Source organism: Mustela lutreola, chromosome 6, assembly GCF_030435805.1.
Source record: "Mustela lutreola isolate mMusLut2 chromosome 6, mMusLut2.pri, whole genome shotgun sequence".
Taxonomy (NCBI): domain Eukaryota; kingdom Metazoa; phylum Chordata; class Mammalia; order Carnivora; family Mustelidae; genus Mustela; species Mustela lutreola.
The window spans coordinates 23,292,050-23,307,171 of record NC_081295.1 but is presented as its reverse complement, the minus strand read 5'-3'; the positions used below and the strand labels follow the sequence as shown (position 1 = coordinate 23,307,171).

Below are 15,122 nucleotides of genomic sequence, written 5' to 3'. Positions count from 1 at the left end.
CAATAAAGATTGGAAAACATCAACCAGAAAAGGCCCAGCTGGAGAGCAGAGGGGTAGTTCTCTCCCTGCCTCTGCCACATCACCAGTGACTCTCTCGCAATAGTAGGTTTGTCATCTGCCAGATGAGGGTAGAATCATAGTTTCAGAAGTGCACAGTAGATGTAATTGTAAACCCGAAACCTAACATTCTGTCTGTGAAGTGGCCCTGGTAAGAGGTACGTGGTGATACAGAACTCTACAGAAACCGTGGGATACAGATGTGAAAACGGCAGGACCTGGTGTTGGAGCCCGTTTAGGTTTTGGCGAGGCTGCTCTCCAAAAGGAGCACATTTCTGATTCCTGTTGAACGGATATCTGAATGCTGTGATTCTGTTACGTATTCGTGTTGGGAAATAGGATTAATTCTAACTGAATAGGCAATGTAGGCTATTTGTGTCATATTTTTTTCCCCTTAAGGTAGCTACGTCTCTGTTAGGCAGTGTAACGTATGATAAACACGAATCCGTGCATATTGCATGGAGAACACACTCTGTTACTTGCACTTACTGGGGCTCTAGTCTAGTTTGTGGTTCATCTCGATAATTATGTTCGTATTTTATAAATATGTTCATCTTGAGAATTGTGCATCTGCAGGATCTTTATTCTTACCTCAAAGAAAGCCTGAAGTCTGAACTGTCATTCATTGAGAGAATGGCTGTCTGGATCTTTTTAGTGTTGACAACAGTAAAGGAAAATTTACACAGCTGTGAAAAGGCATTTTCTATGCAGAGGCTGGTTACACTCCTTACATACATTCTTTTCCCTAGAAAGCACTGGTATCGATGCTGCTCTCTGGGGCACAGGGACAGAGCCTTGAGTGACTGTCACTTTAAGCAGTTGCATTTATAGATGGCTTTCTGGAAGGTTTCTTTGGCCACAGAGCTGACGTGGAGCATGAATAAATGGGTTGAAAATCACCTGAATTACTCCTGGAAATCCTTGTAAATTCTAAGCTCCCATTAGATGCTTCTTTTCCCAGGGTTCCTAATGCTCACTCTTCAACATCTCCCAAGTAATGTTTTCTTAAGTATGGTCTCCCCCCAGGTGCCACCTGTGCTTCTCATGGCTTCCCTTTCTTCATAGAGACTGGAGAAAGGGCTTGTCGGGACCTGCCTCTGTGCTGTTGCTGGAGAGAAGGGCCAGGGTTCTGCCTTGTTCCTTGGGCAGGTAGAGGGATGTTTGCAGACTTTCTCTTCCCGACTTGGAGATTCAAGTTTTAACACTGGATTTTTCATTCCATGATGGAGATTCCCCACCTTGTAAGAGACATCATCTACTTCACGTTGGTTTTGTGAATGTGTTCATTTGCTGTAAGAACATTGCTTTCCCCCATCTTCCAAACTGTTTTGAAGTTTAAAGTTCCAAAACCTAAAATGAATTATAGTTTTGTTTTGAAAATTAGTGTGACACTTCTGATAGTTAGAGTTCCCATAAGTCAGTGTTTCTCAAAGTGTTCCACAGAATACTGGACCCTCAAGACATTCATGGATATTAAGTAGAAAACGCATTCTGTGGTCAAATAAGTTTGAGGAATATGAAGTTTAAGTGAATTAGAGTTGTTGCCAGATGGGCTATGAAGAGCCTTGAAAGTTAATATATGTTATGAACCTTCTAGCATAAGATTGCAGTGTTTCCTAAATTTATTTGATATCTTGAGCCAAATCCTTTTTCTTCAAGAAGCCATAGGACCCATGTTCTAAGGAAACCCCTAAAGACATGAGCCAGCCACCCAGTTTAGCTCACTGTCCCTGGGGTTCTGCTGTGGTGGGAACCATGGATTTAAAAAACCTCCCCTACAACTCACTCCAAGTATCACCTGTGTGGTTCGACAGAGGAGCTGTGGGATTTGTAGCAGAAGGTTGCCATCTACGTGGCCGAGTGTCAGAGTGAAGTCACTCATCTCCCTCAGTCTCAGTTCACTTATCTATGAAATGGGGTTAAAATGGACACCTACCCCACAGAGCTCTTGTATGGCCTATGGTCCTTTGGCAGCTTTTTAAAAAGTTACTAAATGTTTATTGTTACTGCCAGTGGCTCCAGAGTTGATACCAATAAGGGAGGCAGCCAGGCCATACGCAACACTGTTGGCAGAAAGAGCAAGTACTTTCCTAAACTAGAATGCGTTTGGCTTCTTTTTATTAAAAAGGTAGGGTGGTTGCCTGTTTGTGAAGCTTTGGACGCCCGCTAGAAGTCCTGGCTACCAATTTGGAGGTGCCCCTGCGAGAAACTGTTTCACTCACAGGGAATTTCCAACCTGGATGGAATGAGGTTTGTGTGTGGTTCCCAGAGTGTTCCCTTAGCATCTTCAGAGGATTGCCTGAAAAGGCTTCGGGTTTCCTGGGGGTGTCTTGTCAGCATCCAGTTGGCCAGTAGGTAGCACTCTGCGGAGGGAACAGAAGAGGGAGCAGCCTCCCCACGCCCCTTCTCTGCTCCCTTTCGGTATAGCCCATCCCTGCTGGTAGGGAGCCTGGAAATCCGATCCTCCCGTTCCCACTGCTAGCCTGTCCCAAGCCGCAAAGAAATAAAGAGCTGTTCCGGCCCTCCTAGGGCTCTCTTGAGAGCCGGAAGTTGCCACACAATAAATAGCTTGATACTGGCCGTGGTCTGGCCGTGGACACCCCAACCCCTCAGGGCTGGAGGTTTACCCCCTTACTGGCTAGTGTGACAGTTTGGGATTCAGAAAATGTGGTCACTCTGCCCTTAAGATCTCTTCCAACTGTAAGTTCAGTGAAAACCCAGAGAAAATGGGCTGTTGTTCTCCAGGAGCTTTCCTCCCAAAGAAGCAGGACCAGGCTTAGAATGGGAACACGCCCCTGTCCCCTAGGAACTGCTGCGTGCTTGGGTGCGGGTCTTGTGCTTTGCTTCTCTTCCCCAGTAATAGATGTGAGCTGTACTCTGTAATTCTAGATTTCCTCCTTTTTTTAATGACCTCTTTTTGGGTAAAATATATGATATTCATTTATTAAACGATGAGAATTACTTAGTCACAGAAGCCTCTGAAGGTAATTTCAGTGTTTCCAGAGGATAAAATGTTAATTGCCAGTCTTGGCTTGATTGAAGGTTTGCATATCAGGATGTCTTCTCTCTCCCTCTTCCCCTCCCCCTCCTTCTTCTGTCTCTCTCTCTCTGATGAAAGAAGTCTGGATCATAAGATTTTCTTTCTTTCTTTCTTTCTCTTTTTTTAAGTATTCATGTCTGTGTGGAGTGTTTGACTCCTTAAAGAAATGTAATGGCCAAAAAGAGAAGGCCATAGATTCTGAGGTTGAAATTTTTAATTTTCAGTGGGTCTCCCTGTATACTTTGCCACTGTAATTAATTGGAACATCCATTGGTCATTTGTATGTTGAGAAATGATCAGAAAGCAATACAGCCCAACATGTGTACAGATGTGGTAGAGGTTTCCCTTCTGCCTGCTGCTCTGAATGTCTCAAGCCAAAGCACTCCCTGTCCAGCCCCATTCACTTCAGGTCGCCTGCCGGCCCGGGTACCCATGGAAACAAGCTCCAGGCTGAGCAGGGACACGAGGGCTTCCCACAGCCATACCAAGTTTGGATTTACCTCACTCCCCGAGTCTACACTGCTGGCCAGACTGCTGATCTCAGGGCAGTCCTTTGTCTGCGGATCTTGGAGCCACCCCTGAGACCTTCCTTTCAGTTCCCTTCTTGATTTCCTTCTTCTCTTGCACTGGTCTAAGGGTTGCTTCTTGGCCACCACCTGTATCACCTGCATGTCCTGGTCCTACCTTACAGGGGGATGAGTGGTTTGGTCTATTTGTGGAACCAAACAGCTGGTTTTGTGTTTTCAATTTCAGAATCACTTTTGGAAAAATTAGATGGTCTTCATAACCCTGTATATCTAAAGCAGGCAAAGACAGCTTTGGGGCCCCCTCTCTTCTGTAGCTGGTTGTGGAGCCCTTCGATGGGCTGACACACCGGACGCGTACTTGCAGCTCCGCGTCCCAGGGATGCAGTTGTTCCCCAGCCCGAGGCGGTGACTGCACACTCCCAGTCACCCCGCCCCAGCCAGTCAATGCAGTGAGGAGTCACCCAGCAAACATAAAACATGTGACATTCAGGTCACGGTTTATGACTCTACGCATTTCTTCCTGTACTACGGTTCCCTCTTGTTTTTGTTAAGTGGTGAATCACTAAAGCGGTGATAGCAATCTGAGAGAGTAGCAAGACTGTTGATTTTGGTCCTTGTGTATGGTAGGATACACGGAAAAGATGAGAGAAGGTAAATATTAAATACTTACTGTTTTAAATATTTTAATTAATTTTTTAAAGTTGTATTAATGGAGGGACACCTGGGTGACTCAGTTGGTTGAGCATCTGACTGTTGATTTGGGCTCAGGTCATGATCTCAGGGTTGTGAGATCGAGCCCCTTGTTGGGCTCCGCGCTCAGCAGGGAGTCCGTTTGAGGTTCCTCTCCTCCTCCCTCTGCCCCCGCCCAACTCCCACAAGCACACATGTGCCTGCGTTCTCTCTCTCTCTCTCTCTCAAATAAAGCTTTAAAAAAAAAAAAATGGCATCTGTGCCTATGGGCTGCATTTCCTAGAAACTTGACTTTCCTTTACTGAGGCTCCTCAAACTGAATACACATTTGGCTTCCCGCCTGGCGGAAACCTCCCTACCTATTCTGCTTCCCTTGTTAACTATTAAGTTGCTAAAGTGGCAGGTTGACAGCATTCTTCAGAATGTGTTTTTATAGAGCTGCACCACCTCGTTCACCGTCTCTGGTAGTCCTGGAGGATGGCACTGTTAGGCCAGCACTGCAGGCAGAGGGCCGGATTGTCATCTGATAGGCTTCTGCTGTCACAGTGACCACCAGGCTGGCCTTCCGCTGCTTCCATAAGTCTTTGTCTCCCATTCCAACCTGGGAGATGCTGAAAAATTACCAAATTAAACGAAGTGTTGCACCCGTTAGGTGTTTTCTTCAGCTGCTTCGTGTTTTGGCTGTGAAGATGGACGCCAAGGGAACTGCTGCCATGTTGGTACTCCGAAATTAGACATGATTGCCCAACCCAAGACCCACAGAAATGCCGTTTTTCCTGGGGTGACACCAGCTCCAGAAGCCTGGGTGGATGGTGGCAGATGATTGTGGCTCATGATGGATTGGGTGTCCCAGAGATCCCCCTGGGGGCAAAGCAGGCATTTTTTTGTTCTCTCCTCAGGGGTGGAAACTTACCTAGTCTGAAGCCCATACTTGTTCTCTGAACTCCACATGAGTCTTCCCTGTCAGATCTAGTGAACATTGATTCATTTCCTTTTCTGTCCTAAATGTTCTGTATTTAGTCCCCAGCTTGTCCTGGGGTTGGCAGGTTTGGCCTAAATTATCTTTTTGTTTAAAGAGTAGGGAAAGCAGTGCTTCACTTTAATTTTGTGTTTCAGGTAGACCTCCTCCAGACATCTTTCGTTTTAGCTTAGGAAAGCAGTGGCTACCTTCATGGATTTGTGGATGTGAGGGTTTCATGCTACTGGCTTGTTTTCCTTCTGTGTCATATTTGGCGTCAGGGTCCTGTTCCTTTCCTCTGTGCCAAAAAGATAAAAAACACTGCTGAGAAATCCGTATTTGTCACAGTGGAGATAAGTTGTAGGAGGACACCCGTAGGTACTTTAATGTTTTATTCCCAGATTTAAGTTGATTGTGGTTGTTATGTTTTGTGTAGAGTTTTTGGAGGCATTGCCCTTTCTTAGCATGTCATGTGATTTAGTGGTGATAATTAGGCAGAAACTTGTCTTCCCTACAGATGCCAAGATTATAGAGGGACTTACTCTCACCAGGGACCAGATGACAGCATCCATAGATATTTTTAGGATGGGTCTCATCATTTGGCATCCCCATTTCATTTTCCTTGCATCAACAGTCTGATTTCAAACATATTTATTGGGCATGGATGGGGAAGAGAGATCTTCTCCCCATCAATGAAAGTCACAAATGGGACAGAACAATATTTTCTGGTTTTTGTTTTTTGTTTTTTTAAGGACATTTTTATATTTATTATTCATTGGCCTATTGTCTAGTGACTGCAAAGTGATAGCTATAATTCCCTTCAGCTATATGCTTCCTTTTCCTTCCAGAAGTTTTGCTTAATATGATGTATTTTTAAACTTAGAATCAGCATCAGCATACTTAAACAATTTCATCTTACTTTAAACAATGTTAAAAATGCGGGAGCTTCATTGAAACCCACCACACCTGTACCCAAGCTAAGTATCATTAAATTCCCAGCTCAGTAGCTGGTGTCATCATTTAAAGTGCTCCTTCTGTTCTGTGTCATTGGTGGAGTCAGATACGCATGTGCAAATGGTGAGTCACCAAAGTGGCTAAAAATCTAAGGCAGATAAGGAGCTGTGTTCTTTGGGACTATTTTTAATCATGGGTCTTCCTAGTGAATGGTGATTCTGGTATATCTTTTATAAGAATGCTTGTATTTCTTTTCAACATTTATCTGATTTCTTTGTATTTTTACAATATTTTATGATCTGTTTGCTTTCTGTCACCTTTCTGTCCTGTGGAGTCGGATTTCCTTATTGCCTCTCCTTTCCTGGCTCCCCTCTTAAGAACACGAGGTTTCCCTTGCAGGCTGAGAGGCATGGCCTGGGAGACCCCCGGGGAATGCCACAGACACAGGGGGCCCTAGGCCCATTCTGCAGAAATGGAAGCAGTCCTGATCAGTGCCTCTCCTTTTTAATGATGATGTTCCCTGAAGATTCTGGGCCTTTTGATGAGGGAATGTGTTTGGCCTAAGGATTGTTGTTGGTTGTTGCTCTGTGCCCAGTGTGGGTCTCCTGCCCCTGGTTTTCAGAGCCCATGCCCTGTTCTGCTTAGAATGATGCCATGTTGGGGGTTATAGGTGCCCCATGCCTTCTTTCCCACTGTGCGGACCCAGCTCCAGCATTAGAACAGGCTGCGTGCTCCCCCTCTGTACTTGGGGAATGAAGTGTGTCACCTTCCCAGTATGCACTGGTTTCCATGGCTGAATAATTAATACCAGAGGGAACCAGGATGGGGTCTGAATTAGGTAATGCTTTACAGCTTCTCTCTTAGCACCTGGGGACCACAGTCCCTGATGACTAATTGCATAGTGATGTTAGATTGTGGTTTATTAAGTGTTATTGTGAAGGGAAAAACTGAATACCCTTCCAAAGGACCATGTCTGTACCCTTATCCATTCAGTCCTCAGGGGTCCCAGCTAGAATAGCACTGGCTGGCTTTAGGAGGCTAATTCTTTATGGATGCTTTGATCTGGTTTCTATTTTAACTGCTTTTTTTTTTTTTTTTTTTTTTTTTTTTTAAGTAATCTCTAGGCCCAACGTGGGGCTTGAACTCACAGCCCCAAGATCAAGGGTCACATGCTTTGCTGACTGAGCCAACTAGATACCTGTTTTAGCTTTTTCTTTTCTTTCTTTCTTAGGTTTGCGGGGGGGGAGGTTGTTTTGTTTTAAGATTTTATCTATTTGTCAGTGAGCAAGCATGTACACAAGCAGGGGGAGCAGCAGGCAGAGGAACCAGCAGGCTCCCCACTGAGCAAGGAGGCCGATGTGGGACTCTGTCCCAGGACCCCGAGATCATGAGACGCTTAACCAGCTGAGCCACCCCGATGTCCCTGTTTTAGCTTTTTCTTGCTCTGAAATCAACAAGTGTAGGATAATATTGTCTAATACCTTTACAAAGCAAAAAAATCCATCAGCCAGGGAAAATAAATACTGGGGATGGGTGGGGGAAAGAGGGCCTTTTTTTTCTTCTTTATTGTTTCTGGTAAAACCCCCTAAGAGCTTCAGTTTGGAGCTGTAGCGAGGATAATTGTGACCGTGGGTATGTAACATTACCAATACTAAGCCCGGCTATCTTTCTGAATATTGGTAGTGAAAGGTGAGATTGCCAGCCAGCCCAGCCAGAGAAGAGATTGAAGTCCTGAGTACGTTTGTGAAAATCCCAAATGAACCTCTGATAATATCTGGTCTAAAAAGTGGGAAGCAGATGTGTATAATGTGTATGTGAGCTTACTGGTGAACACTTCATGACTTGCTTACCTTTTCTGATGAGAAGGTGGGGAGTTCAGCTTGTTTCCCTCCTCCTTGTCTATTTCTTGGCCTAAAGCTATTTTTATCCCTACCTTGACAGCTGACACTGTCTCCATAAACAAAGGTCTTGTGTCTTGAGGTCTGTTGTGTTGATTCCTTTAGCTACATCTGTGAGTATACTTTTTTAGTCCTTTAACTTGTCTGGGTTCAGAGGTCTCATGAAGTCTACTCAGACATGTAAATTCAGAGGGTCTGAGAGGACCTCTTGTGCCTCCCATTGAAGACTGTTGATGGCAAAAATAAGAATTGTTAACTGTTAAAGGGATGTTTTGTGTGGGAGGGGTTTTTGGCCATATGTGTGTGTTACATAATTTTTTTTTCTTTGCAGACTTTTAATATTAAAAAAAAAAATTCCTACACAGTCCACTTAGAGATTGCTTATTCCTTTAATAAGCAAGGAGAGTCAAAGTGATCTCCAACCAGTGGTGCAGACTGAGTAAGCCTTTGTGGAAAGTGGCCATTTCAGCTCCCCGGTACTCATGGTAAACAAGTTTAGTCCATGTAGCCAGTGGGAGAGAACCAGAAAAGCATAGCTGGTCTGCTTAGGGTGACCAACTTTTCTGGTTGTAGCTTGAAAATCCTGGAGCAAAATCCCATCTGCACCCTGGACACCTAACTTAAAAGGACCGACTAACGGGGCTTCTGGATGACTCAGTCCATTAAGCATCTGACTTTTGGTTTTGGCTCAGGTCATGATCTCAGGGTCCTGAGATCAAGGCCCGCATTGGGCTCTGCACTCAGCATGAAGTCTGCCGCTTTTCTTCTCCCTCTCCCCAATCACACACTCGTGTGGGCTCTCTCAAATAAATACATAAATAAGTCTTAGAGATTAAAAAAAAGAAAGGGCCCACTAAAACACCCCTAACTTGCCTTTCTTTGTTAACCGCCCAAAATGAATGACCTCGTTTCCTCTAGGCTTTTTCAACTTGAGAGCATCATATAATCAAGCAGAAAAATAAGGTAAGTAGTCTCCATGCTTCTTCCTTAGGTTTTCAGACCTCTGAAGCTAGTGTAGCAAAACAGCTTTAGTGTGAGTACCCTTAGTTTGGAGGTGAGGTGAGGAGACAGGAGGCTGGTGAAGCGTGAGCCAGAGGGGCCTACAATTGCTGTTTGAATGTCCTTAATCATCTCTGGTTTTTCTTTTCTCCTCCTGCAGACCCTCAAACTGACACAAGACCTACCGAGAAACCCTTTGCCAAATCTGCTCTCAGCAAGTGGACAGTGATACCGTTTACAGCTTAACACCTTTGTGAATCCTGCACCATTTTCCTAACCCAGCAGAGACTGTTAATGGCCCCTTACCCCGGGTGAAGCACTTACCCTTGGAACAGAACTCTCTATATAAAGTATGCAAAATCTTCCTTGTACAGGGTCATGAGCCACCTGCCAGTGAAGGACGGCACCCTGTCAGCACCACCCAGCCTCGTTCAGAGCACACCGTGAGCTCCTGTTGGCGACTCTGTGGTGTATTCATCTCACAATGGTTTATGGGATGTTTTAAGTGTCGTTTTAGTGTTTGTTTTCCTTTGACTTTCTGAGTTTTTCCACATGCATTAACTTGCAGTATTTTTATGTTAAAATGTTAATCATCCTTCCCCTGGCAAATTTAAAAACAGAAGGAAAATGTTGTACCAGTTACTAGTCTAGCTTTGGGCATCACAAGCATTTGAGCTCTTGGAACTCCATAAACTAACAAATTACATAAACCAGAGGGGGATTTTCTTTCTTCTTTTGTTTGGTAGAAAACTATCCTTTTCTAAAAACTGAACAATGGCACAACTGTTTGCCATGCGCATCAGTCCAGGACTGACCCCTGCATAGGCCCGACGAATGGAGTGCTGCATGCGACCCACTGTGTTTTCCTTCTGAGTCGGGAGTGGGTGGGGGGGGACCCCCCAGCCCCTGGTCTGCAGTTCCAGAGCAGTCGGGCCTCTGGTCTTCTGGCATTATCCTCAGCTAATGCAGTGAACAATGATGGTGTGCTGGAAATTAGGGTCTTTTCAAGAAACAAGCTCAGCTGCCCACTCATTGCCAAATGCCACTAAGGGATTTAGTTTTAAGGAGAAAGGGGGAAAAATAGTCCTGTTTTGCTTTGCAGAAGAAATTAACTTGCAGGTGAACATTAAGCCTACAGTGGGAAATGTGTGAAAAGTACAAAGCAGAGTCACTATTTTCCTAAAATACCCTTGATTATTTTCAGCCTTGCTGTGTATAATCGGATCTGCTAGACGTGTATGAGTGAGAGGCAATAGCGTACAAACTGATTTTTATACACACACACACACACAATCTAATATATATATATATATATATATATATATATATATATAAAAGCTTAGATTGTAATTGTACAAGTGACATGATGGAAGTACAAGATAGAGCAGTTATGACTTTTACCCTCTCATCTTTCTGCTTCTATGGATTTCATTTTGTTTGGTTTTCAAAAAGTTAATGGTGCTGTATAGGTGCTTTCTGTTGAGCCAGGAAAGTGTGATTATATCATTACCCTCTTCGATAGAATGGTTGGGAACACCTTGGGTACACACGAAAAGCTGGTGTGACAAAGCTCTGACGAGCGCAGCGTATGCACACTTCTCCAGAGTGATAGATGAAGACTCTTTTCTTTGCATAAAAAGCATTAGGTATATAAATGTATAAATAAATTTTATCCTGTACAGTACAACAATGGAACATTCTGCATGGACATTAGGAACACAGGCTAGTAGTTCAGCACAGACTTCCCTGCATGAGTTTCGCTGATGCTCGCACCGTGCAGTGGGCACTGACTCCCTCCCACCATAGACATGCCACCCGACCCCTGCACCCGCCACCTGCCGCCAGGGGCCCCCTTGTGCACCTTTGCTTCCTAATTCCTCTGGGGGTGGTACTGGTGGTGAGAACAGCTCCTAGCATAATGGAAGTTCCATTTGGTATTGTCCCACGTCTCCCCCGCCTCGCTTGGGTGCTCATGTTTGAGTGATGGCCCTGTTGATTTCACCCTGCCTTTTACTGAATCTGTAAATTGTCGTGCGGTGGTGGTTATAGTAGGCCTGTAGCATATCGCCTTTTCTAAGCTGCTCCACGTTTTTAATCTTCATTTTAAAAGTATGTATAATTTTTAAAGGTGTGTATTCTCTTCATGTGGTCCGCTTGTCCGTGAGACAGACTTCAGCTTACCATATCCCTTTATAATGACGCTAGCCACTCCTTGATTCCTCGGTGGTCCGCTGTACACAGGAACTGCCCCGTGTGGTTGAGAGAAGACTACCTCTCTGGGTTTGTAGCTGGTGCTGCCCTGACGGCGGGGGGGCGGGGGGCGGGGGGGGGGGGGTGGTGCCGCAGGGACACAACTACAGCCACTGCGGGGAGGGAGGTGGGGAGTGAGGGCAGCGGGGGGGGGGGGGGGGGGCAGCGTGAGGGCCCTGAGACCGGCTCTCCTGAACAGAAAGAAACAGCAAACGAACAAAACAGCTTGTCTGCCTTTTCTGTTTTATAGACCCCGGGAGCTACTTTGGGAGTAAAAAAAAAAAAACAACAACTCCCAAATAGGTTTCAACCCATGTTGACTTCCTTTCAGACATGGGGCATCTCATTTATTATTCTCTTTTTCTCAGCGTTTGTTAGATTTCAGGCAGAATGTCTTACAAAATGTCCTAGAACCAGATTATAATTTAATCCGAAACAGCTGCGGGAGGGACAGAGGAGGTCTGGGAGCCGGGCAGCCGCAGAGCACATCAGGAAAATGGAGGGGGAGGGGTGCTTTGCATTTGTTGGGTTTTTTGTTTTTTAACAATGCAGATAGTATCTACGGGTAGAGCATTGTGGAGAGCTGAGATCAGGACAAAGCCGAGTGCCAGCATCAGTTTCGAGAGGGACTTGGAACAGTCAGGCCTGTCCAGGACCACGGTAGCGCCCCTCTCAGCCTCGGCCACTGCCAGCTGGCCTCCCCCCCACACATCCCCCCAGGCCAGGCTCCCCTGGAGCCACCAGGAGGTGGGCACACAGGGCCGAGGGCGGCCGCCTCAGACCTCCGTCTCTTACACGGAGACTCTGCTTTCAGCAAGGGCCAGCCGTCGGCCGCCACGTGGAGTTCTGAGTGCCACGCGTCCCTCACCATAAGTTTTCTGATCTGGAGCGTCCCGGTGGAATACTTGGCCTCCGGGGACCTGGTGGCTGTAATGTTCGCCTCCTGCGGAGAACTATTCCAGGTTATCTCCAGCCTCTAAATAAGCTGCTCTAGGGAGCCTTCCACTTTTTGACGGGAAATTAAAAAGAAGAGTAACTAATGTTGAAAACATGACATGCACTCTGGGGTTCTGTTGTTCTCTCTTCAGGCTCCAGCACCAGATACCTTGTACCAAAGTTAGAAAAGAGCTTTATAAGCCTTCCCTCTCCTGCTGTGAGAGCGGCCTGCCAGGTTCAGCGCCCCGTTAACTGTGAATGAAACTGAGCCCCGGCTCCCTCATTGCGTCCCCTCGCAATGGGATGATTGCTGAAACACAGATATTTTTTAAAAAAATTTCTGAAGTTTGTCTTTCCTGTTAACAGGATTGTGCACACATGTGTGATACAAGGTGGGCTGTGTGTGTGTGTGTGTGTGTGTGTGTGTGTGTGGTGTTGAGTTTGGGTGTTCTGTGTGTAGCATTTGACCACCCTGTGGGAGGCCCTCGTGACTTACAGCTCAGGACAGCTCTGCCCAGTCTCAGGGCGATCTTTCAGATGGCTTCCAGTCTTGTTGAAGATGGTAGGGACAGCCTTGGCCTACACCCAGTGGACCCCGCTTACGGAAGAAGGACCGTTGGAATCTCTTGGGGAGACCACCAAGAGTACAGCAGTCGGGCAGCCAGTCCTGTGTCACGTGCTGATGCCGTGGGCTGCTAAATGGAAGTGCGAATGCCACCCTTTCTCTCTGAAAGCAGAAGCAAAACCCTGACAGCTTGAACTCTAATTTTCTTTTTCTTGATGAATTTGGGGAACATTGTATGATTAGGCATACTGTTGTATTTTTTTTAGTTTAGCAGATTTTTGTAGAAATGCAATCACTGGCAAGGAGGTACGAAAAAGCCAGCCTCTCCTGAAGACCGGGGCAGCAGGCACAATGAGGGGATAGCACAGGCCTTGTGAAATCATGTCCGCCCACGAGGTCTTGATACACACGCCCAAGTAACTGAAAAGAGTCTATTCTATTCGATCTGAATTGTCGGTGGGTAACATTTTATGCAGTTTGAATGAATGAAATATTTTCCTCTGGTTTTATTTGTGTGTATTTTTCTTTGATGATTGGTTCTGAGGCCTCTGCCACACTCCAGAATTATGTGTGTGGCTGCTTTAAAAAGCTGTGCGTCTGGTCACTTATTTCTCTAAAATTATCTCATTGCCTGGCAATCAGTCTTCTCTCGTATACTTGTCCTAGCACATCATGTACCCGGGAAATGTACACAGATGTGAAGGAGGACCCAAAAAATTAGTTAATATTAAAAAAATACATTGTGCATTTTGGCTTCACATGTTAAACTTTTTTTAAGAAAAAAAAGTTGCATGAATGGAAAAAAAAAATCTGTATACAGTATCTGTAAAATTGTCTTACCTGTTCCAATTTCTTGCTCATACCCCACTCAGACTAGAATTAAATATGGTGCATGGCCGTATTCAGACACCCGAGAGACCAGCGGTTGATACTTTGGTTTGAAGCACCTCACCTTTTCTCTCCAAGCGAACACTATCATATTGCATTCTTACTGAGGATTTTGTCCAACCGTATGTTGCCATGAATTAATTCTACCACCTCTCTTCTCAAGAATCAAAACCAGTTTGATTTGGGAGCCTTCCCCTTTCCAAATGAAATAGAGACACAGTACTTAACTTTTCTTGGTGTTTGTAGATAATTGCCTTGTGTATTCCATTTAAAACCGTAATCTAGTTTGTAAAAGAGATGGTGACGCATGTAAATAAAGCATCAGTGACACTCTGTCTCACTCCAAGAAGTCTTTTGTTCTCCCTTCCCCTTTCTTGAACTCCTGATGAGAAAGGCTGCATTTCTGTCAGGGTCTTCCGCTGGAATGACTTCACAGGCTGGGAGAGGCATAAAGCTGAGAGGCTCTGCCCTGAGCCCTCTAAATGGAATGATCTAGCAAACTTTCTCTCCAGACAACTTGTGAGCTCTACAGCCAGACAGTTGAATAAAAGCAGATCTGATCTATGGCCTTGTTCATGGTGGCAGATGGTCACTTGGGTGTGCATGGCGGCGTGCTGTCCAGGAGTGGCTTTTAGGTAGGGAGCCAGATTTAGACTCTCTGCCTTTACTGAGTGTCAGAGATTTTGACCTGTCAAAGCTTAGGCTCCAATAAGTTCCCCTCATGTCAGTGCCAAGAGTGAACATTGGTCCCCAGAGAGCCCTCCTGCATATTGAAAATCAGGTTCAGTATTTCAGGCCTCCGCTGGCAACAGCAAAACTAGTTGCTCCATGTGAACATCGAGGGCCTCTCAGTAAAGTGAGGAGGAACCCCCACGCTATGGTCAAACTACCCCTCATAGCTTGGGTGGTAGTCTTCATTGTAATAGATGTAAAAATTACTCCGCTTTGAGAAATTCCCTGGGATTGGGTTCAGAGTCCCAGGGAACACGATGGACTCCATTCAGATCAAGTGAATAAATACTTTAAAGTCTGCCCTTTGGGAAAAAAAATAAATAAAGTTTGCCCTTCAGGATAAATTTTATATTGGTGGAGAGTCATGCTTTCTGAAGTGTCCTTTCCATGGTTTTAATTACCTATGAAGGCAGAATCTCACCATCTTCTAACGCCAAAGCCAAGTGGGAGAAAGTTATTTCACTTGGGATGGCTTCTCAGCTTCTACTTTGTTTCCCAAAAGATTGAAGATGGAAACCTAACACTAGTTATCATCAGAGTCTCAACAGAGAGTTCTCCCAAACCAAGTAGAAATTCAACCAAAAACTAATTAAAGTTAATGATCAACAATTAACTAAGTGAAGTGTGG

At 45.2% G+C, this 15,122-nt stretch overlaps 1 protein-coding gene across 2 annotated transcripts in view; it reads left to right on the top strand.

The window, feature by feature from the left end:
* Positions 1-11,250, top strand: part of FOXO3 (forkhead box O3) — a 122,991-nt gene extending 111,741 nt beyond the window's left edge. For both annotated transcript variants that reach the window (XM_059176933.1, XM_059176934.1), the window contains one exon: positions 9,284-11,250. The gene's annotated coding sequence lies outside the window, so the exon portion shown is untranslated. The remainder of the gene's footprint in view (positions 1-9,283) is intronic.
* Positions 11,251-15,122: the final 3,872 nt, after the last annotated feature.